At 37.8% G+C, this 22,180-nt stretch overlaps 1 protein-coding gene across 8 annotated transcripts in view; it reads right to left on the reverse strand.

The window, feature by feature from the left end:
• LOC117400196 (catenin delta-2-like) overlaps positions 1 to 22,180 on the reverse strand; it is a 366,132-nt gene that overhangs the window by 237,075 nt on the left and 106,877 nt on the right. The window lies entirely within an intron of this gene.

The following is a 22,180-nucleotide window of genomic DNA, read 5'->3' on the forward strand; positions in this document are numbered from 1 at the left end:
TTCTAGCTGGTACAATCATTAAAATCAGTAATGCATCTGGACTGATAAAAGGTTATTCACTTGTCTTTCATGCATACCAAATTGCACAGTGACAATCACACTCAATTCTCAGGCTCCACAAGTTTATTTACCAATAGCGATGGAAAGCGATTAGGGCGCACAAACAGGCAGGGTTTAAGTATGAACTCATGGTTGCAATTTAGACATTTTAAATGTTTATATTTTGTCTAGTAATTGTCCCACATGGAAAACCAAATATAAGATGCATACATTTGTAAATGCATGCTAGTCATGTATTTTTCCAGATATGGGGCTGTACTCACAAAACTTTAAGGGCCATTTTAATGAATTAAAGTTTGCAGTTCATGAAACCTTTTCCAACTGTTTTGGGAAGGTTAAAAGTTTTTAACCTAAGGGAATAATATTTATAAACACATTTTATTAAAAACAGTTCTTGAATAAAACATTCCTTAAAACATTCCTTACAGTAGTTTCAAATGAATTATGTTTTAGTTTCCTTTTCCATTTAATGATTTTGTGAGTAATTCTGAGTGCCATTGTTTGAATATTTTTATTTAAATTGTATTCACCTGAGTTGGGACAGCGCTTTGAACTGTTTTGAAAAATACAGCTCTTTAACAGTGTTTCTGGAACATCTTAGACCATGTAATACAATATTTAGTAATTTTGTAGAATGCATTAGATTTTACTAGAATTGTTCAATTGTTTTGTACAATTCAGCATAATAAGAAACAAGTTAAATCAGCAATTCATTATGACTTGCTTATGAAAGGTTGTACATGTACTTGTTTCTCATATAATTATTTTATTTAGGTTTTGCTGCTGTGTTCTGTCTTCCAACAGGGTTATCAAGACCCAGGCTAAAACATCTTGAAAGGCAGCTAACTAGCTAATCAATTTTCTTACTTTATTTATTTTCAATACTCTGCTACTGCTCTTAATTACACATCTAGTACTGCTCTTAATTATAACTATTTCCTGTATCTTGTACTTGATTTTACTTGTATCTGTATTCACGTTTTTTGTAATTGCTCTTATTTGAAATCGTTCTTATCCATTTATTGTACTTACTACGTGCTCTTAATGGAATTTACTCTTATAAGCAAACACTTTTACTATACATCTATGGCTCTGTGACAGAAATACAGTGAGTTCTGGTGATAAATCTTCCTCCAGACCTGTGAGGGCGCTAAAGAACGGGAGGAGAAGTATCTGGAATGGCTGGCCTGACAGTTCGTTTCCGGGACCTGGAAGTGGGTCAGCCTGGAAGGAAGCGAGACTCTGTTGTAAGACCGTATTGATTTGACAGGTAAACGAGGGGCAGCCGCAAGTAATAAGGCAGCCTCAACCGTTTACCTAGATATCATGCGGGATTACATATAGGGGCCAGGGTAACGCTGTTCTTTTCCTTCGTTTGGGTTAAGCCAAGGACCGAGAAGGACGATATAGTAACGTACTGTATTACTCTGTAAAGAGTTGCGTGTGTGTGTGTGTGTGTTTTTGTTTGTTTATCACTGTAAAATAACTGTCTGTGTTTTTGAAACCACCAGACAGCTAAAACACATCCGGAGCTGTCGCCTTGGGCCAGCACAAGCCGGATCACCACCTCACGAACTGTCACCGAATAAAAAGTGTATTCACTCACCACCAGCAGGACTAACCTGTGTTTTTCATCCCCACGCTCTACACATCATTGTGTATTGCCGGGGCTTATTATTTACGGTCGCTAGACCAGGAATCAAAATAAATAAAAGCATTTGTCACTGGATTACCGTTGTCTGCCTGTCACTCCTGCACCGCATCACCGCTACACCTGTTCCCCTTACTAACCACTTTGCCACAGGCTCTTAGTCGAATTCGCTCTTAAATGTAATTATATGTTGTATTCTTTATTTTGCTCTTATTTGAATTTGATCTCACATTCTACTGATTTTACTGTACTTTATAACTGCTCTTATCTGTAATGTGATACTGTGTAATGTCATATTTTGCAATGTGATACTTTGCATTGTGATATTTTGTAACAACTGTAAGTCGCCCTGGATAAGGGCATCTGCTAATAAATAAATAAAAATAATAATAATACCTTAACATGAGGTCCACTAAATATCCAGTTTATTTTAGAAAATCAGTATTAAGATCTGCCACTGCTTATATTAAAGATTAAAACAGACACCATTAAGTCATGAGGTACCAGTAAGCAGCAGGAACTTCTTCATCTATTATTATTCTTTGATAATACTCAGTTCAAGTGTTTTATATCCCAGATAAATACAGTAGCTCCGGCGTTAGTAGATAAACCCCTACCTGCCGTCTTTTCTTTATAATGATTTGTTCTCTCAAGAATACTAGCAGCCATAATTTATTCAAGTGAAATGTAAAATACAAATGAATGGTTGCCTGATGTGACTTTAATGAACCAATATACACTTTGCTGAGACAATATATATTATTTGCTTTGAAACAGTTAAGCTGAAGTATTATGTCTTAACTGTTAGGCTATTTTACTGAATACTTATCAATTAAACACTGATGAATAAGCACTTTGTTGAAGACATATGTTCATATTAGCTTCTAAAACCTGAAATCTCTGCAATCTGCTCTATTTACCAGAAGGAAAACTGTAATTGAGACTTACTTTTACATATACACTATACACCACTTGCCTCTCACCACAGAAACATTTTCTTTGACATATTTATGGGTGAATCTGTTCCTGCAAAGGCAGGATAAATTAAAGTTACATGCAGGGTACTGAACCATCGCCCAACAAGTTGTTGAATAGCCTATAAATATTAGGATGTTGGATGGTACACACATTAGTTAAAACCTTTAGGTCTTGACTGATGCAGTTATTAGCTTTGGATATCACAGTACAGTAATAAAAGGCAAAGCAATAAAATACAATTGATCTTGACTTGGGGTCATAAAACTGATATAGGATCAAATTATTCATAATTACCTAAAATGAACAGCAAAACTATACACTTTTAAACAGGCTACATAAATTAAGCTACATTGTTCTATTGTATCCATCAAACACAGAAGCTTGGTAGGGGCGCAGAATACTAAAATAATGCTTTCCGTCTGGCCGTCCATCCATCTTTCACACTCCATTACTCACAAACTAAGTAGGTTATGGAGGTCACTGTCAAACAGGTACACTAAGGCATATACAAGAATTGTGGGGAACCTTTGATTTTTGACCTCCAGTTCAAGGTCACAGAATACAAAGGTGATTCTCTGTTTTCGATGTTCTCACAAAAGGTAAAGAACCGAAGGTCAGATTTAGAGAACATTTTGTAGAATTAAACAGCTATGTTTGAACTTGGATCCTATTGCATTTGAAGTAAATTAGGTCAAAATCAATCAATCAATATTTATTTTATGTAGCGCCTTTCATAGTGGACCACCATCACAGCATCTGTTTTCACCTCTCAAAATACCACTGACAAAGAACCAAAAACACTGATCCAACAATGTCCAGTTAAGGATTCTCATGTATTGGACAGGAGTTCATTGTGAAGACACTTAGGGGTCAAGGTTAACGGCTGTCGTAAGGGGAAAACAGGATCGGATTTTGACCATAACTGCTTATTTAACAACCATGCTAAGGGACAACTGACATGTGTCGTTAAGCCCAATGGATATTCATTCCTGATGATATATTTTAAACTAATTGAGATAAAGGTTAACAAATATCTAATTAGTATAAAGTTCTAATCAGTTCTGGACGTCAACCAGCTAATCATAAACCCGAATAACAGGAAAATGCTGTCGACAACGTTAAGTTATTATGATAATCCTGGTTCCCTGAAATAGAAATGTAACCATTACCGAATGGGTATTTACCTCAAAGTCCTGAAAACTGTATAGCAAAGCTGCTCTTTGAGCCTGTGACGCAGTCGTGGCCCTGCCCCTGATGGCACAAAAGGGCTGTGCCCACAGCAAAAGCTTGCGGGCCACACGATGGAGACTGGGTGACTGCAGGCCGCCCTGGTGGTTAACGTAAGCCACCACTGTTGTGTTGTCTGTATGGACAAGCACATGTCTCCCTCGAACCTCGTGCAAAAAATTCTGCTTCACTAAAACACTGATGTGGAGACCCTGCTAAGGGAGGTTCCACACACCTTGCACACCCTGGCCATTCCACACAGTGCCTGGCCTGATTGACTGCAACAGCTGTTGCATTGTCAACATTTTTAACCTCCTTCGGCTCAGATACAGGTTGACCTGTCTGAGGTCGAGGATTGGCACTAGTTTGCCGCTGGTGGAGGTGGTCGCTTGGGAAGCAGGCGAACCAGCTCCTTAGTGGATTCCCCGGCACGATCAGCGAGCTGCAGCATCTCGTCCACTGTAGGACCAAACGTATGACCTGGAGTGATCTGGGCGTCCAACAGCGGTGCTTTGCCCCCTTCCTGGGAAAACCAAAGCTGCCTACATGCAGCTACCAGCACAACCAGGTTTCTACCTACAGCCTGTCCATCAAGCTTGGACACACAGAGCAGGTTCTTGTCAACCAGGCGCAGCTCATCAAGCTGTTGTGGTGAGGGTCTGTGTTTCTCAGAGAGGGACCGCAGCAAATGCGACTGGTCGGTCTACCAGGATGCTGTTGTAGTTCCCTAGATGTGTGGTGAACGCACTGGCCGAATAGGCTCTCTTGAGATCCCCTCAGAGACCCGAAAGTGGATGGCACCGCTTGAGCAGCTGCCCCAGTGCACTGTCCATACTGCCAATAAACCGTGTAGGAGTCATTTAAAAGGGGAATGTTTTATTTACAGCATATCAAAATATGATCATTAAATGTATGATTGCCCCAGTGATCGAAACTGCCCCATCAAGCCACTGGAGAAATATATCATGAAATGGCTGAAGAATCCACCTGCTTTCTATCTTTGTCCATGAATCAGACTATATCCAACCAAAGAAAAATATCTGCTCTACTTGCAGGCCATTAGGAGAAAATAACATAATATAATAATATAATTTTGTACAGTAACTCAATGTTATTTTAATGGATGACTATAGATAGATAAATAAAGAGATAGATAGATATAAAACTAAATCCTACATCACACTGTTATTTGGTACTTTATACTTTCCGCAGACATAAGCATTGACAGTCATGCTACATTTAAAAGAGCTTCATTTGGCACTTTCAACACAGGTTGTAATCTCATGCTTGATTCTGTGAAATCAGGTACAGTATATTATTCCTGAGTACACTACCAGACTACAATAAATAGGCAGCTGCTATTGCTGATCTGGTTAAAAAGAAAAAAAGGTGTGTAGATTATGTCTTTGGTATAACAACCTGCAATTGTGCGTGTTTCCCCCACTAAGGCATCTAAAGCCGTTCAAATCAAAGAAGTTGTTCACACAGCAGGCTTCCAAAGAAATAAACACAGAAGCGTCCAAAAATCTGTTCAAGAATTTTTTTTGAAAAAATAAGTCTCATTACCCTTCTAGCCTTGTAAAATACATTTAGTCAATTCTGCCCTAGGCAAGGGTAGGTCGATTTAACAAGTGCACATCTATAGATTAAAACCTATCAGGATTTTTTTTTTTCCCTATCAAAAAAATTAATTAACTCCCCGGTGGTAAATCTCTCTCTCTCTCTCTCTCTCTCTCTCTCTCTCTCTCTCTCTCTCTCTCTCTCTCTCCCTCTCTCTCTCTCTCTCTCTCTCTCTCTCTCTCTAGCCAGAAAAGCCTGCACTAGCTGGCACTATCTTGAAAGCACACCTGTCTGTCTCCCCTGCCTAGAGATCATTGTATAAGCCACCTATCTCAAAATACTCAGGAGATGTGCAGTGGAGGAGCCTGCATGGGATTATTGCTGAGCAAAATAGATCCTAAAATAGTAGAGCAGTGCTTATTCCCATTTTTGATTTATTAGGGAACATACTCGCTGCTTTGGGTTTTGTTTTTACAAAAGAGGATTTTATTTTTGGGATAAAATACTCGGCCAAAAAAAGAGCTGTATGTTGTTTGGCTAATTTTATTGTGGGTCAAACCAAACTTGCCATTTTAAAATCCCACAAGGCAAAGGCTGGGCATTCACAATGCGTTGTGTATTTTAAGGGTACTGGTCATCACTAGATTAAAAATTGAACATGCATTTTATAAAATGACTGGTGACATAGAAAGTTTTAAAATAAAATGGTGCATTAACAATGCCCTTTGTGAACTCAGTGAAGATAATGAATTATATATGAATTTTTGAAAAGGTTTATTCTCTGTATCTTGCTGCTTTTGTTTATAGGATTTATTGTTTTAATAAGAACTTTAAAAGGATTGTATTTCTTGCTCTTATTGTATTACTTGTATTGTAACACTTGAAATGTATTTGCTTACGATTGTAAGTCGCCCTGGATAAGGGCGTCTGCTAAGAAATAAATAATAATAATAATAATAATAATAATAATAATAATAATAATAATAATAGTAAGTATAGTAGTTATAGTTGTATTGAAGTTGACTATTGATATTTAATACTAATTATTGGTGGCTCAAGGCTTTTGTCTTTTCAGAAAATAAATAATATAGCATATTTAAATCATATTCCAACTGAATGAATGGGTTTGTGGAAATGTTGTATTGAACTGTTAAGTAGTATATGTTTTGTAAACCATGAAAAGCTATTTACTTACTGAATTCCAGATAAGGACTGCTGAGAGAAGTGTTGGCATATAACTTTGTTATGATAGTTATGTATTGAGGGGAAGGGAAAAAAGAGAATATTTGTGTGTGAGGGCAATAAACATTTAGTGTTTGGCTAAACCTTGGATAAATAAATACTGTGTGTGTGTTCTGATACATTAAGGGCATGCCAGAACACCATAATATATGACAATCAAATCCCATCCCTTAACGTCACCAATATGGTTAGAAATTGAAATACTTCATTTTTTGCTTTTGTCTTCCCATGACAATGTGTCGTGTTAGTGCTGGCAAACCGAATTTGGGATAAACAGGTGTTGTAATGATAGCACCTTAAAATGTCATTAAGCAATCCTACTTATTGTAAGTGCATCTAAGTAGTTTCTTGCTAGTTTTGCCATGTTAACTTCAGGAAAATATCTGACACTGCAGCTTAAAAAGCTTATAACACAGTACATAAGATTGACAGCATAAAACCATTAATACAATCTCTTTAGGGATGCAACTGAATGAACATGTCTGTATTAACTCACAATGATGTGCTCAGCACCTTCTCGATTTTCTTGCATGAAGCTCACAGGAAACTCAAACACTTATTTCCAGACTTATTTCCATATCTTTAGTTCTGCTGATTACATAATAATGGCCAAGAAAGAGCACTTGGAGGAAGACAGTCAGAAAATTACAAACGTAAGCCCCCTAGAGCTTTCTTTGATGGCAAATTTATGTAACACTTCTAGGAGTTTTTTTGTTTTTTTTTAACTCTCATTTATGCAAAACAAAACATTGCTTCTCATATCAGTGCAATGAAAAATGTTAACCAATTCCCAAATGTCCCAGTATTCCTTTTGAGTTATGGGGAGGCTGAAGGGCATCCCCACAATTTGGCATCAAGGGACATCAGGCTTATCCATCCATTCAGTGGATCATTCCATTGTTATGTGCCAGTAGATACCTACTGTATCAGCCTAGAATGTATAGTAGGTCATTATCAATGATTAAACATTTTATCGGAGATACCCTTTACCCTGATTGGTCAATACGAGGGCCTTAATGTTATTTTTCAAACTATGTTTAATCATTATTCCATTACTGATTAAAGAAAATCTCCGTTCTTGTACGCGCTCTCTGAATGTTATCTGTCAATGGTGACTAAGTCTGCTTCCTCACTGTACTGTAGGTTTACTCTTTCTATTTACATTTAATATATCTGTGACAAAGATGACGTGTGTGGTAATGTCAGGCCAGGAAATGAATGTACCACACCGATAGCAGACTGGGGTACAGCTGCACTGCGGCATGTTTATTTACAAAATAAAAGGTTTAAACAAAACACTGATACAAAACAAAGGGCATGTGGGCCAAAATAAAAAGACAAACAAAACACTAATACAAACAAGTATTGTGCTGGTATAAAGCCAGCACGAGTAGCAATTGTTTACTTTTCCTTTCTTTACCTCCTCTCTACTCCCATTCTCCACTCACCGAACACCCCACCCCATTGCAGCCAAAGCTGCAGGTCTTTATAGTGGTGACTGAGGGGTTAACTAGCTATTAATTATTTTATTATCCCTTGTGCACATTTTGCCCGGGTTTATTAATTCTGTGTGACTGTTAGCTAGTTATATAATCATTAGCTGACAGTCACACATTCTCATGAGGTATTTTAAAAACCAAAACAAATAATGGCGGACGGCACCTCGCTCGTTCTGTCAAACAATAAGGGCTTTCGGCATCATATACAGACATGCTTAAATTTGTTGGTACCCTTACAGCTCATTGAAATAATGCTTCATTCCTCCTGAAAAGTGATGAAATTAAAAGCTATTTTATCATGTATACTTGCATGCCTTTGGTATGTCATAGAATAAAGCAAAGAAGCTGTGAAAAGAGATGAATTATTGCTTATTCTACAAAGATATTCTAAAATGGCCTGGACACATTTGTTGGTACCCCTTAGAAAAGATAATAAATAATTGGATTATAGTGATATTTCAAACTAATTAGTTTCTTTAATTAGTATCACACATGTCTCCAATCTTGTAATCAGTCATTCAGCCTATTTAAATGGAGAAAAGTAGTCACTGTGCTGTTTGGTATCATTGTGTGCACCACACTGAACATGGACCAGAGAAAGCAAAGGAGAGAGTTGTCTGAGGAGATCAGAAAGAAAATAATAGACAAGCATGGTAAAGGTAAAGGCTACAAGACCATCTCCAAGCAGCTTGATGTTCCTGTGACAACAGTTGCAAATATTATTAAGAAGTTTAAGGTCCATGGAACTGTAGCCAACCTCCCTGGGCGCGGCTGCAAGAGGAAAATCGACCCCAGAGTGAATAGAAGGATAGTGCGAATGGTAGAAAAAGAACCAAGGATAACTGCCAAAGATATACAAGCTGAATTCCAAGGTGAAGGTATGTCAGTTTCTGATCGCACCATCCGTCGCTTTTTGAGCGAAAGTGGGCTCCATGGAAGAAGACCCAGGAGGACTCCACTTTTGAAAGAAAAACATAAAAAAGCCAGACTGGAATTTGCTAAAATGCATATTGACAAGCCACAATCCTTCTGGGAGAATGTCCTTTGGACAGATGAGTCAAAACTGGAGCTTTTTGGCAAGTCACATCAGCTCTATGTTCACAGACGAAAAAATGAAGCTTTCAAAGAAAAGAACACCATACCTACAGTGAAACATGGAGGAGGCTCGGTTATGTTTTGGGGCTGCTTTGCTGCGCCTGGCACAGGGTGCCTTGAATCTGTGCAGGGCACAATGAAATCTCAAGACTATCAAGGCATTCTGGAGCGAAACGTACTGCCCAGTGTCAGAAAGCTCTGTCTCAGTCGCAGGTCATGGGTCCTCCAACAGGATAATGACCCAAAACACACAGCTAAAAGCACCCAAGAATGGATAAGAACAAAACATTGGACTATTCTGAAGTGGCCTTCTATGAGTCCTGATCTGAATCCTATCGAACATCTATGGAAAGAGCTGAAACTTGCTGTCTGGAGAAGGCACCCATCAAACCTAAGACAGCTGGAGCAGTTTGCTCAGGAAGAGTGGGCCAAACTACCTGTTAACAGGTGCAGAAGTCTCATTGAGAGCTACAGAAAACGTTTGATTGCAGTGATTGCCTCAAAAGGTTGTGCAACAAAATATTAGGTTAGCGGTCCCATCATTTTTGTCCATGCCATTTTCATTTGTTTTATTATTTACAATATTATGTTGAATAAAAAATCAAAAGCAAAGTCTGATTTCTATTAAATATGGAATAAACAACGGTGGAAGCCAATTACTTTTGTCAGTTTCAAGTTATTTCAGAGAAAATTGTGCATTCTTCGTTTTTTGTGGAGGGGTACCAACAAATTTGAGCACGTCTGTATACAATACATAAATAATAATACTAATACTAATACTACTAATAATAATAAAATACAAAATATGCACAGGGGCGGGGAGTACCCTGTCACAATAGCAAATAAAGTGTTTTGGTTGTTTTTTTTTTTTTTTTTTAAATCGAGAATAGTGTTTGCTTCAGCGGCAATACAGTAACCACAACAGCAACTCGTCTCCAGTTTGAATGATAAGGAAGAAATCAAACAACTGGGTGCAGTCTGATTACTTTCAACAACATTATTTCAGCATATCACAGTAACAACACAGTGCTCCTTCAAAACAGCATCAATTCTTCTAGGTACACTTGCACAAAGTCAGGGATTTTGTAGGCATATAGTCAGGTGTATGATTAAACAATTATACCAAACAGGTGCTAATGATCATCAATTCAATATGTAGGTTGAAACACAATCATTAACTGAAACAGAAACAACTGTGTAGGAGGAATAAAACTAGGTGAGGAACAGCCAAACTCAGCTAACAAGGTGAGGTTGCTGAAGACAGTTTACTGTCAAAAGTCATACACCATGGCAAGACTGAGCACAGCAACAAGACACAAGGTAGTTATACTGCATCAGCAAGGTCTCTCCCAGGCAGAAATTTCAAAGCAGACAGCGGTTTCCAGATGTGCTGTCCAAGCTCTTTTGAAGAAGCACAAAGAAACGGGCAACGTTGAGGACTGTAGACGCAGTGGTCGGCCAAGGAAACTTACTGCGGCAGTTGAAAGACACATCATGCTTACTTCCCTTCGCAATCGGAAGATGTCCAGCAGTGCCATCAGCTCAGAATTGGCAGAAAACAGTGGGACCCTGGTATATCCATCTACTGTCCGGAGAAGTCTGGTCAGAAGTGGCCTTCATGGAAGACTTGCGGCCAAAAAGCCATACCTCCGACGTGGAAACAAGGCCAAGCGACTCAACTATGCACGAAAACACAGGAACTGGGGTGCAGAAAAATGGCAGCAGGTGCTCTGGACTGATGAGTCAAAATTTGAAATATTTGGCTGTAGCAGAAGGCAGTTTGTTCGCCGAAGGGCTGGATAGCGGTACACGAATGAGTGTCTGCAGGCAACAGTGAAGCATGGTGGAGGTTCCTTGCACGTTTGGGGCTGCATTTTTGCAAATGGAGTTGGGGATTTGGTCAGAATTGATGGTCTCCTCAATGCTGAGAAGTACAGGCAGATACTTATCCATCATGCAATACCATCAGGGAGGCATCTGATTGGCCCCAAATTTATTCTGCAGCATGACAACGACCCCAAACATACATCGAAAGTCATTAAGAACTATCTTCAGCGTAAAGAAGAACAAGGAGTCCTGGAAGTGATGGTATGACCCCCACAGAGCCCTGATCTCAACATCATCGAGTCTGTCTGGGATTACATGAAGAGAGAGAAGCAACTGAGGCTGCCTAAATCCACAGAAGAACTGTGGTTAGTTCTCCAAGATGTTTGGGCCAACCTACCTGCCGAGTTCCTTCAAAAACTGTGTGCAAGTGTACCTAGAAGAATTGATGCTGTTTTGAAGGCAAAGGGTGGTCACACCAAATATTGATTTGATGTAGATTTTTCTTCTGTTCACTCACTTTGCATTTTGTTAATTGATAAATATAATCTATTAACATGTCTATTTTTGAAAGCATTCTTACTTTACAGCATTTTTTCACACCTGCCTAAAACTTTTGCACAGTACTGTATATATATATATATATATATATATATATATATATATATATATATATATATATATATATATATATATATACAGTGCCGTGAAAAAGTATTTGCTCCCTGTCTGATTTTCTGCATTTTTGCACATTTTTCACATTGTATTTGGTCAGATTTTTTTGTGGGTTGTAGTAGTATATAGAGGGGGTCTGAGAGAAAAATGACACCAAAGTTTGGTGCTTCTTTCATTTGTTTGGTATGCAAGGTAATCAAACATGCAATCTTCAGGTATGAAAAGTTATTGCCCCCCCCTAGTTAACTCAACCCAATTAAAGGGATAATTAGGGTCAGCTGTGTGAGTACTTTGGTTAACAACCAGGCCTGATTTGGGCCAGCCCTGCCCAATATAAATCTGACTAACTTTGGCCCTTATCATCTGAGTGAAGTTGTCAGCACACAGATTCTAGAGGCACATCATGCCACGAATAAAAGAAATTCCTGAAGACCTCCAGAAAAAAGTTGTTGATGCCTATCAGTCTGGAAAGGGTTACAAAGCCATTTCTAAGGCTATGGGGCTCCACCGAACCACAGTCAGAGACATATTGTCCAAATGGAGAAAGTTTGGGACAGTAGTGCATCTTTCCAGGAGTGGCTGTCCTGCCAAAATCTCTCCAAGAGCAAGGCATAAAATCGTCCAGGAAGTCACAAAGAACCCTAGAACAACATCCAGGGATCTGCAGGCCTCTCTCGCCTCGGCTAAGGTCAGTGTTCATGACTCCACCATCAGAAAGACACTGGGCAAAAATGGGATTCGTGGCAGAGTAGCAAGGCGGAAACCATTGCTCACTAAGAAGAACATGAATGCTCGTCTCAAGTTTGCCAAAAAGCACCTGGATGATCCTCAAGAGTTCTGGAACAATGTTCTATGGACAGATGAGTCAAAAGTGGAACTTTTTGGCCGACATGGGCCCCGGTATGTCTAGCGAAAACCAAACATTGCATTCCACAGTAAGAACCTCATACCAACGATGGTGATAGTGTCATGGTTTGGGGATGCTTTGCTGCATCAGGACCTGGAAGCCTTGCCATCATTGAAGGAACCATGAATTCTGCTCTGTATCAGAGAATTCTACAGGAGAATGTCAGGCCATCCGTCCGTGAGCTTAAGATGAAGCGCATCTGGGTCATGCAGCAAGACAATAATCCGAAACACACAAGCAAGTCTACATCAGAATGGTTGAAGAACAAGAAATTTAAAGTTTTGGAATGGCCTAGTCAAAGTCCAGACCTAAATCCCATTGAGATGTTGTGGCAGGACCTTAAAAGAGCAGTTCATGCTCGAAAAACCACAAATGTCACTGAGTTGAAGCAGTTCTGCATGGAGGAGTGGGCCAAAATTCCTCCACGGCACTGTGAGAGACTAATCAATAACTACAGGAAGCGTTTGGTTACAGTTATTGCTGCTAAAGGTGGCGTAACCAGTTATTGAGTCTAAGGGGGCGATTATTTTTTCACATGGGGCATTGGGTGTTGCATAACTTTCTTTAATAAATAAATGACATATGTATCAAATTTTTGAGTTATATGTTCACTCAGGGCCCCTTTTATCTAATATTAGGTTTTGGTTGAAGATCTGATAACATTCAGTGTCAAAAATATGCAAAAATGCAGAAAATCAGACAGGGGGCAAATACTTTTTCACGGCACTGTGTATATATATATATATATACACAAAATATATATATACACAGAATGCTCTGAGGAAGACGCTGGCAGCGTTGAAACGTCAGCACTGTTGTACAGACATTAACATCTGTCTCTTTTTTTATCTGGACTAATTAATTAAATATACATTGCAAGGTTACCATGTGTGCTGTCACAGATTTTTACTTTCCCAGGGGAGTCCAATCAGAGAAGTCGCCGAGGGTAAGCAGTCTGTTTTGTTAAGTGGCTCTCATTATTTTGTACCTGTACAGAAAGATCTGTAAGAATTCTGTTCACTTCAAGAGAAAGTAGTTTATCTTTTTTCTATGTTTAATAGAAGGCAACTTCTAAAATAAAGCTTTTCCGAACACAGTGCTTCACTCTGTATAATAGCCAATTTACCCAAATATATATAATCACATAAATGGAATATTTGCCAGTAGGTAAGTGAAGGCTGCACTTTGTCTTATCTAGGAAAATAACTGTTATTTTGTCCTCTCCCAGCAGCATTGTCAGTCAATCTGATTTCTTTAGATTCTGTTAGCTATCATTTTTAGTGGATTTTTGCTGTTTCTTCTCTGTTGTTAATCAATGGGGTAAAGGGCAGCAGTGTGGAGTAGTGGTTAGGGCTCTGGACTCTTGACCGGAGGGTTGAGGGTTCAATCCCCAGTGGGGGACACTGCTGTTGTACCCTTGAGCAAGGTACTTTACCTAGATTGCTCCAGTAAAAACCCAACTGTATAAATGGGTAATTGTATGTAAAAATAATGTGATATCTGTATAATGTGAAATAATGTATAATGTGATATGTTGTAACAATTGTAAGTCTCCCTGGATAAGGGCGTCTGCTAAGAAATAAATAATAATAATAATAATAATAAGTAAAGTGGGGAACATTGTGCAATTGGAACCCACTTATGGTATGCACTCTGGCACTGATCCATCTCCCATCAACTTACTCAAGTTCAAAGAATGAAAATAAATGTTTGTCATAAAGGTCATATGAGTCTGAATAGGTCTAAAGGCCTGGCACACTAGTTTGTGTTGACAGCCACAGTACAGAGGCTTTTTGTTGCCTTGTAAATACTATTTTATTATTATTTGTTTATTTAGCAGATGCCTTTATCCAAGGCGACTTACATACATTAGTTTACTGTAAAGCTACGTCTTAGTTGGTGCTTATCTTGGCGAGATCCAAGTTCAAATCAGCATGAAGTTTTAACATCTACTCTCATGTAATGGAAATCACTTACACTGTATTCTGAATGTACTGTAAAAGTGTGAAATACATATTATTGGCTAGTACTGAGTTTGTTCATATTGCTAGCAAAATATAACAGTGTCCTAAACTAGGCAACACATTGCCAGGTTGTCGCAGGGTTGTCAACAACATGTTGACCAGGCTTTTACACTCCATATTCAACGCTTTCAAACAGTGCATATTAACTTGCTAAACAGTAATCACTCCTTGTCCCTTTTCACAAGTAGGGTAAACTTGTCAGTAAACTGTCAAAAATAGGGTGTTGGGGTGGGAAGGATGTTGACCAGCCATTTAACATGCATTGTAAGTAAATTGTGCACCAGTTTCAATTATGGTCACAAACACAACAAATATGAATATCTTTGAAAATTCAAGGCACTGAATCTTTCTACATACAGTAGTTAACAGTCCTTTTCTGATGGTATAGAAAATAAACTTAAAATAGAGAGCAATGAAAGAACCAGTAAAAGGGAAATTTAATAAATTAGCACTGAAAAAACCATAAGCTGGCTCAGAGATGGGTGACAGTCACATCTCGTCTAAGTGCAACTCATTTACATGAACTCAGACAGGCAGCAACAGATCTGTAATTGCCTGATCCAAAAGCTATAAAAAGTGCCATAAAAGAGATGTTGCTGTGTGTTACAATAAATGGCATTACATTTTAACTGGCTTTTTGCTATGTTATGTTATCATAAATAACATATTTCTTGTACAGAGCATCATTGCATTAACTTGAACTAAGGAAGGGCATTCTACCACACAGTCATGAATTCAGTGATATTCAGAAACAGTTGTTTTGATTGATAAAACTGTTTTTAAATCAAAGGCCACCGTTTAAAAAATGACACAAATATGTTGTCCATTTACGTAAGGGATAAACAACGATAAATAAATATAATTCCATGTTTTGAGTTCTTCTTCCATTACGAATTCTTACATTTACACTTACAAAGTGCATTTGCAATAAATTAAAAGGATATTTTATATCATCTACATTTAGGAATATTTAATTTCTTACCTGTTTAATATTCTATTATGTGTACTTTGTATAATTCTCATTTGCTGTTTGTGCTAAGTTACCAGGCTAACTAACTGTCCTCTTTTCTACCATTGGTGCTTCTTCCGAAAAGACTCTTACAGCTTGGAGTGTGTATAGTTAGAATTATAAATAAGGATTTAACACACACGTGACAGGGAGGACCCTGTCGCTGGTTCTTGCGCGTATGTGGGCAGCTGGGACGCGTAACAGCAGACGCATTGCTAGGCAACCAATTTAGACTGCACTGCCATACTACACAGACAGGTGCTTTGTTCACCTAGAGGAGGAGAGCGTTCGCTCCGCAGGATAACTGCCCGACAGTGCCTGTGAAGGCTTTGCTCAGCCAGGACTGTCGTAACGACCCGGAGTCACTGGCAGGCCGGGATTTCATGAGCAACAGCAGTAGGTTAGTTTAGAGGGTGTTGATCCCAACCAGTATAGAAAGGGTAACGTAGTGTTGTAGGTTCCTGGAGCGGGACATCTCTTTTAGTGAGACTAGCGCTCGCCTTGTGTGGCATACTTTTATTTTTAGCTTTGTTTTGTTTATTAAATCTGACACTACGGCTACCATTGCTGGTGCCATTGCAGCACTTGTGTTATTAATAAATCTAAGCACCTGTGTGACATGTCAACACCCAGTGCTCTGTGTCAGATTCATTATTATTCCGTGACGACCCACGCACGTAACACTACCCCCTGTTACAACACCTGGCCCATTGACGTTGGTCCTCTGTAGTGGACATTGGTTTTTATTACATTTTTAAAAACTGCTTATTAGTAAATTTTGTATGTCATGTATCATAAACTGCTACTTTGTGTTTTTATGTAATCTTGTAAATGTTACATACTGTATTTTAATGATTCGCCTTGGATATAGGGCAGCAGTGTGGAGTAGTGGTTAGGGCTCTGGACTCTTGACCGGAGGGTTGTGGGTTCAATCCCCAGTGGTGGACACTGCTGTTGTACCCTTGAGCAAGGTACTTTACCTAGATTGCTCCAGTACAAACCCAACTGTATAAATGGGTAATTGTATGTAAAATAATGTGATATCTGTATAATGTGAAATAATGTATAATGTAATATCTTGTAACAATTGTAAGTCGCCCTGGATAAGGGCGTCTGCTAAGAAATAAATAATGATATAGGCTTCACTTAAACAAAATAATAATAATATCAAAAATAATTATTAATTGTTTTGAAGTTATAAATTGTAAGAAAAGAATACATATGGTGTAAATACTTTTCACTTTTTAAAATGATATTCAGAATCAGATGTCATAGTTCAATTAGACTTACTGTTAATTTACCCTTAAATGTTCTGTTAAGTGAATCCCAATGTCCACTACATATGGAAAGTGTCTAGTGGGATTGTCAATACCTTTTAGAATTTTGAATGTCTGAATCAGAGCGCAGCGTAGTCTTCTCTTTTCAAGACTGAATAGATTCAATTATTTTAGCATGTCTGCATATGACATGCCTTTTAAAACAGGAATAATTATGGTTGCTCTTCTTTGCACTCTTTCTATAGCAGCAATATCCTTTTTGTAGCAAGGTGACCAGAACTGAATACAATATTCTAGAGGTTTTACTAATGCATTGCAAAGTTTTAACATTACTTCTCTTGATTTAAATTTAATACTTTTTACTATATATCCAAGCATTTTGTTGCCCTTTTTTTTTATAGCTTCCCCGCATTTTTTTGTGACTGGAGCAAATAAAAAAACAACAAAAAAACACATTGCACTTGCATTAATATCCCCACACCACATAGTTTGTTCTATTTATGTGTGTTTTATTATTATTATTATTACCATCAATAGTTGTCGCAGTCCTAGTGTTGTTGCTGTTATTCTTCCTCTTGTTATTTGATGTGTTTTAGAGTAAAATTGATGCAAATATGTTAGTTAATTTCTAATCATTAGGCTTAATATGCTAATTGTTGAAATGTATTTATATTCTATACCCAGTAGTACAACATTAATTTTCCAGTTTACTTAATGTTTCTTTTAATTAATATTAAAAACAAACAGAACAGAACATTTCACAGTAAATAACAAAATGCAGTAACTTACACTGCAACACAATTAAAATAAAATGTGCAATTCAACAGTAAAAATCTAGAAATATGAAGTGCTTTTAAACAGTAAAAGCATGAAAATATAAAGTGTAGTTTACAGTAAAAACAACAGGAAAAACTATTAACTAACAAAATGTACTTATAACTTTACTTGTTGCGCTTTCTTTCTGACTGGCAACTGTCTCCTTCACAAAGATAAACTCCATCTCTTCTGATTCCAGTCTTCTCCTCTCCACCTCCAAACACTCTCTTTCCACAGCCAAGCAACTCATAGCCAGTAGCATTGCAGTTAAAATGGAAGGCTCTTTTTTAATGCCTTTATCTAGATGACTCATGATTTCAAGGTAATGTTGCATTTTACCCCCTGAAAATAAATTTTACCCTCTCAGTGTTAAAATTAGAGGGTAGGTTACTCCCAGATCCAAAACCTTATCTGGAGTGTTGGACTTAGCATCTGACAGTTAATGAAATAAACTATTCAACAGCATCAGCACCTCATGTTGTATGACCAATGGTATTCAGAGACCACGATAGAGTTATCTCTTATATCTCCAACCAGCGCTCCCTCTAAGGTTAAAATGTGTGCATTTTTCACAATAACTGACAACAGCCTTCACACTCAGTTTACTAACTTTCGCAAGTTATTACCATAAATATCAACCTCAATCGAAACATATAATTTTGAGAACATTCTTGCAAAGCGTTAACATAAGAATATTTGCATCTGTCGACTCTTGCAGCAGATTCGCTGATTTCTGTCTTTAAAAATGCACGTCACATTCGTGCAGAACTTGCTATCAGCCGTGTAGATCGGACTACAAGCTCCGAGTCCACATGAACATAACCTGCTGTTGCTAGCCAAGAATGTTTTAAACGTGTTTATAAAACATCTGACAACCCTCCTTCCACAAATATCGGTCCATCTACCGAGTTAAAATCAAGCACAAAAGGTAAACAGGTAAAGCACACTCTGGGATATTTTTCTGTATACGGTCTAATCCAAGGCTTTCAGACCCTATTAAAATGTTCCTATATCACAGCCTTTTTTTCTTATTTAAGTGCAGTATAATAATGGACTGCAATTTTCATGCCTCATGTTGACATAGTAGCAAAATCAATACGAGACAGAGCAGATCAGGTCTCTGCTGTGCTAAAAAAACAGCTAAGCAAAATGAGCCTTCAAGTTTCTTCCTTTCATTTTTTCAGTGTTCTAAATTTAAAAATCTTTACTTCTAATAACATTGTGTCAATAAGCCCTGCTTCATAGTATTTACTAATCCTTTTCAATAGAAATATTTTAAAGTGGATTAAACTGAATTCAAGTAAATAACTGTTATGAATTATGAAACTACTTTGATTTTACTTTGAAAGAGTTTATAGAATAAATGTGTAGTATGAGACATTTCCCTCTTCAGTGTAACAGCCAGGATAGTAATTCATTATTTTATCACTTGACTCATGTTGTTACAATGCATTTCTCCACTGCACTGGTTTTCAGAAATCTAAAAAGCTAAATATTGTTTTAAAAAAGAAAATCTATCTACTAATGGATTCTATTAAGTGTATTTAGACTAAGAATTGTCTTATAGAAAAGCCAATCTGTCAAGAAAAAAGGGTTACAACAGCTTGTGTGTATCCTGTTAGATTAAACTGAAGGATCTCTAGAATAGACCTGTGTATCATAGCTGGGGTATATAGGAAGTGGCAGGTTTCTTTCACTGCTAATAGATGCATCATTCTCAGTGGAAATGGGTCACAGCATGAATTCAGCTGGGAACATTTCCACTGAATAAGTGACAAACAGCCCTGCTCCATTTATAACATCTACATGAATTCCATTCGTTTCTGCAACAGTCAAAATGTAGGACAAACCAATCCACTACCTTCAAGGAGTCTGCATGAAAACAAATGAATGAATAAAAGCAAAAGAATTAAAGCCTATTATTAACAACGCATACTTTTGTCTTGGGTGATAACAGTTCACAATGTACAAAAGTCTTTCTGAGGCCTTAGAAACCAAGGGTTTACATTTTTAAAATAACACAAAATGCACTTATGGATATTATTCAAAAGGGAATCACTACAGTATATCTTAATACTTATATTATTATAAAGTGCATTGTTATATTTTAATATTAATATTACAACTATATATGTAAGGAATAAACCACAATGGGTCGTGCAGTTCCCATGATATATACCACGCCTCGGGTTGTGATAAGGCACAGGCGTCAGCCGAGGGCCTTTAAACACCCCAGAAGTGGTATATATATGGTTTATACCGCGTATAACATGGCTACCTGTCATTTGTGAGAAGAAAAATAATTAAAATAATTAAAACACAATTATATTAAGACAAAACCAGAAACTTTTATTGTGTATACATCCGCAGTGTAATATAGTCCCAAATTTAATTTAATTTAATTGATTGTTCGCTTATTAAAAATAAATTGCACGTTTGTTTATTGTGAATTTGTGCATCGAAAGTGCCATCTCAATAGAAACTAGAGGACTGAGCACAAGCTGTGATGATGGGCGGAGTTTCAAATGACACTAAGAAAGTAAGGAGAGCAGCTACGATGGAGACTGAAGCCGGATCTTGAGATGAGTTTGTAAACTCGTTATGCGAAGCACACATATTCTAGCACGTTTTCATCCTTTTGGATCTTTTTGTTAGTTGCCGAACACCCTCGCGTCCTAGTCATGCCAGATTAAGTTGATGATCGAACCAGACTTTACGCACCAATCCGACCGCGGTGTCAGAGGACAGCACCTCAGTTTCCCACAGAAACTTCAAATCCAGGCCGGTAATTCGGGGGGTGGTGTCTGGCCTTGTCTTCACCTGTTTTTCTAAGAGTTTTCCTGACTGACAGGAATACATTACTGCTGGTTTTAAACTCGCTGTCAACAGAGATGTTAAAACTTCTACTGTTAGTCCAGCTCAGCGTTATAAAACTGGAGACGGAATGCAGGTCCCCAGCTGAACTTCTTGCACGGGCATAAAATTCCTTTATGTTGTTAAATTCCCTTATGTAAAGTAAATAGGTGAAATGCCACTCATTTTTGGCTGTGGTTTCGTAACTAATAACAAATAAAATGAGTTTGTCATGGAATTTAGAATGTAGTGGTGCGTAGTGATTTATTCAGTGTGCAAGCCGTGCTATACGCTATATATATGCACGGTCATGTGATGCTGTTTAACCAATCAGAAGTTGTTATTTTTCCAAGCCATGTTTATATATATATATATATATATATATATATATATATATATATATATATATATATATATATACAGTGCCTTGCATAAGTATTCACCCCCCTTGGACTTTTCCACATTTTGTAGTGTTACAACCTGGAATTAAAATGGATTTAATTGGGATTTTTACCAATTAATTTACACAACATACTTAACACTTTGAAGGTGCAAAATATTTTTTATTGTGACACAAAAGTTAATTAAACAAAAAAAAAGACATTTGTTGGTTGCATAAGTATTCACCCCCCTGAGTCAACACTTGGTAGAAGCACCTTTGGCAGCAATTACAGCTGTGAGTCTTTTTGGGTAAGTCTCTACCAGCTTTGCACATCTGGATCCTGCAATTTTTGCCAATTCTTCTTGGCAAAATTGCTCAAGCTCTGTCAAGTTGGATGGGGACCTTTGGTGAACAGCAATTTTCAATTCTTGCCACAGATTCTCAATCGGATTGAGGTCTGGGCTTTGACTGGGCCATTCTAAGACATTCAGGTTCTTGTTTTTAAACCACTCCAGTGTAGCTTTAGCTGTGTGTTAGGGTCATTGTCCTGCTGGAAGGTGAACCTCCGCCCCAGTCCCAGGTCTCTTGCAGACTAAAAAAGGTTTCCACACTACCTTTTTAAAGAGCACACAAGTCTCTTCACTGTGACAGCCTCTCTCTTCACACAGACTGGAGACTGCCCTGAACAAACATTTTGGTTCTGCTTTTATACCTGCCTGCTAATTACAGGCAAGTGATATCAATTAAATTAATTAACCACAACAATAACTAACAATAACTAATTACACAACCACACCCCCACATTTCTCCCAGGCAGAGATCCGTTCTGCCACTATATATATATATATATATATATATATATATATATATATATATATATATATATACACACAAATTTTAGAATGCGTACATTTCTTGTTGAATGTAGGCTTAAAGGCTGCTACCCACCAGACGCGATGCGGCAATCGAAACTGAAGCGATGCTTCAAAATGAATAGAACCTATACTTATGATAAGTATCTTTCACACCACAGACAACGCGGGAGTGGCACTGGGGTGGCACTGCAGCGACGTGAAATAAATCGGATTGAATCGTATTTTT

This window comes from Acipenser ruthenus, chromosome 4 (assembly GCF_902713425.1).
Source record: "Acipenser ruthenus chromosome 4, fAciRut3.2 maternal haplotype, whole genome shotgun sequence".
NCBI classification, from domain to species: Eukaryota; Metazoa; Chordata; class Actinopteri; order Acipenseriformes; family Acipenseridae; genus Acipenser; species Acipenser ruthenus.